We start from the raw sequence: 3,613 nt of genomic DNA, 5'->3' as shown, positions 1-3,613 counted from the left end.
CATCCATCTTCATCTTCAACAACAACACCATCATCGGAATCAATCGAACGACCACCGCACTTCGCATCGCTACCATGTCTCCTACCAGCACGATCCATGTCACGACCATCAGCAGCATCGCTACCACTACTACCACTGTCATCACTGAAACCATCACCACCAATGCAATCATCATCATTGCTGTACTGACCAATATTATGACCATGCCTCCCGTAACCATCATCATCACTGCCACTAAAATAAAAAATCATCATCAGAAACGTCAACATCAGCATCAACCACCACCAATCAGGGGCCGTCCATAAATGACGTCACGCGATTTTGGACGATGTTTTACCCCCCCCCCCCTCGTCACACGGCGTCACAAAAAGTCAGACCCCCCTCAAATATGACGTCACAAAGCTCTGTCCCCTCCCCCCCCAAAACCATGCTTCAAATCGCTTTCACCTATTGTCATTGTAGTGCGTATTTAATGTGGCGCTGCACTCTGATGTTGTAGGAGAAAACATTTATTAAAAAGTCTATTAAATTAAGTAGAACGTGTTGTTTATATTTATTTAAAGTGGCGCATTTTGATGTGACGTCACATTTCTCAACCCTCCCCCCTCGTCACACATCGTCACAAATGTCTGACCCCCCCCCCCCCAGGTGCGTGACGTCATTTATGGACGGCCCCTCAGTGCTGCTGACCCCGCTGACACGTGATTGGTGCGGACTGTTTGGACTGCTGACGAGACGCCGAGAGTCGAAACCGGTCCCGAGTTCGCCTGCCTCGAGACGCCGCCGCTGTGAACGACGGCGTCGCTGAAGGATGTGCGGACGATGGGATGTGCCAGCAACGCAGCACCCTGCGCTGTGCGCGGGCAGTGGCGGAGCCAGTGGGGGTGGGTGGCACGTGCCCCCCACCCCCCCAATGATCCGATCGAAATCTCTAATTTCAATCGGATCATTGGGGTTTATTAGTAATACATTGGCATTTTGCGACCCCCACTGCCACTGTGTAGCATATTCTTATGTGACAGGACTATATGAGATGATAGGACAATAGGCATCTCACTCATCTGCTCACTCATCTGCTCACTCATCTGCTCACTCATCATCTCACTCACCATCTCACTCACCAGCTCACTCACCATCTCACTCACCATCTCACTCAGCAGCTCACTCAGCAGCTCACTCACCAGCTCACTCAAAATCTCACTCACCAGCTCACTCACCAGCTCACTCACCAGCAGTTATAAGTGACTCACATAATTGTGCGAAGTTGCGTATACAGTCCACGACTTCTCTGAAGGCATCAACACCTTCAGCGAGCGCGATGCCGATCACACAACGCGGTTCGAATTCGACCCTCGATCGATGGCTGCGCCATCGCCGCACACGCGTCGAATAAAAAGCAAGGGACAAGTCCTTACTGACTAACAACTCATTACTTACTAACAACTCCTCTATCATATTCTCGGTTCTTTCGGTAAAGTCACGTAGAAGGGAAATAATAAAATAATATAAATATAAAACACACCCGATGATGATTGCTTGTGTTGCAGTCGAAACGTCGTGAGAAACGTCGTGAGAATTTTTATTGTTTGTATATTTTTATTATTTTATTATTTCCCTTCTACGTGACTTTACCGAAAGAACCAAGAATATGAATCCCTGCAGTCACGAAAGCTTTAAATCAAAACCCCTCTATCATTTTTCTTTGCTGGAGGGGTTGCTTCCCTCCCCTACCTGAGAATCCTGGCTCGGCCATTGTGTGCGAGCGAGGGTTGTTGTGTGGGAGACACCGCGAGGTGGTGGGGGCGGACTTTGCACTCCACGAGGACGCGGTGATACGTTTTGTTTAACACGTCGCGGGCTTTTCGCGACCAATATCATCCATAATAGAGGGGGGGGGGGGGGTTAGATCGCGTAAATATGAATGTGTCGTGAAACCCGCCACTACCCGACACTGCCAATTAGTAAGGTTTAGTGCCACGTAAACAGAACGTGCCGATTCGTCACTAGTACAGCACTAACCGGTGTGTTGGAGAGCCAAGCCACAACATTTACAATCTGAGTACGACGTTTCGTTAACCCCCCCTCTTCGCACGTGAATGGCTCGCAAGTGACGTCATCGCATCTATCCCTCTACTCATTGTGGAGGATTTCTCCACAAATCTGGCTGTCCGCCTGATGAAGCTACTTGTATTTACTGGCGAAACGTCGTACTCACATACTCAGATTGTCAGTGTTGTGGATTTGCTCTCCAACACACCGGTGTGCTGTACTAGTGACGAATCGACACGTTCTGTTTACGCGACACTAACCCTGACTAATTGGCTGTGTAGGGGTGTTGGTGGATTTAACGACACTTTTATATTTACGCGATCGAACCAAAAAAATCCCTCTATCATCTGACGCTCCTTTTGGTTGACAAAGAGCGCCGCCTCCTGGCGCTTTTACAGCGAAGCACAAAGACCCCCCGTATAGCCTCAATAGACTGTTGGGGCAAGTGCTGTTAGCGAGCACCTATCAACGCCGAAACGGCACACTTAGGGTGTGTGGGTAACCGGCACCACACCCGGCCGCCTTCGTCTCCCCAATGTTTACGCATTGCACCAGGTACAAATTTGAGGCCGAGTGGACCTAGCTCAACGCACCACCACCGTCATCATCACCGCTACCCTCACCATCACCACCACCACCACCGCCATCACTGTCACCGCTATCAGCACCCGTGCCCGGGGTTGAAGCCGACGCTGCCCTGGCCGAGCCCGTGGGGCGTGGGGTCGGGTCGCGAGCGACGAGGGGTCGTTCTCCCCCAAGCCCGCCACAGATGCCCATTGCCAAGGGGAACCGGTAACGGGGCAAAGGTAACGCGGCTAGGGTAACGCAGCCATAGCAACGGGGCTATGGTAACGGCGCTAGGGTAACGTAGCAAGGGTAACGGGGATATGGTAAAGGAGCTGTGGTAACGCAATCAGGGTAATGGGGCCAGGGTCACGGGACCAGGGTAACTGGGCCAGGGTAACTGGGTCAGGGTCACGGGACCAGGGTAACGGGGCTAGGATAACGGTGCTAGGGTAACGGGGCCAGGGTAACGGGGCCAGGGTAACTGGGCCAGGGTAACGGTACCAGGGTAACGGGGCCAGGGTAACTGGACCAGGGTAACGGGACCAGGGTAACGGGGCCAGGGTAACTGGACCAGGGTAACGGGACCAGGTTAACGGGGCCAGGGTAACGGCGCCAGGGTAACGGCGCCAGGGTAACGGGGCCAGGGTAACTGGACCAGGGTAACGGTACCAGGGTAACGGGGCCAGGGTAACTGGACCAGGGTAACGGGGCCAAGGTAACGGGACCAGGCTAACGGGGCCTGGGTAACGGGACCAGGGTAACGGGGCCGGGGTAACTGGACCAGGGTAACTCTGACCAGGGTGACTCTGACCAGGGTAACTGGACCAGGCTAACGGTGCCAGGCTAACGGCGAGGGAGCAGCGCACGTCTCCCCCTGCAGGGCACGGCGAGCGCTGCCGCTGCGGGCGATCGGGGACGGGGCACAACGCCGATTCACGACGGGGGCCTCGATTCGCGTGCCGCTCTCGCACACCGGGGAATCGAATCGCAGCCTCGG

This window comes from Lampetra planeri, chromosome 37 (genome assembly GCF_965212315.1).
Source record: "Lampetra planeri chromosome 37, kcLamPlan1.2.h2, whole genome shotgun sequence".
Taxonomy (NCBI): Eukaryota; Metazoa; Chordata; class Hyperoartia; order Petromyzontiformes; family Petromyzontidae; genus Lampetra; species Lampetra planeri.
The sequence above is the reverse complement of the archived record's forward strand: the minus strand, read 5'-3'. Positions refer to the sequence as shown.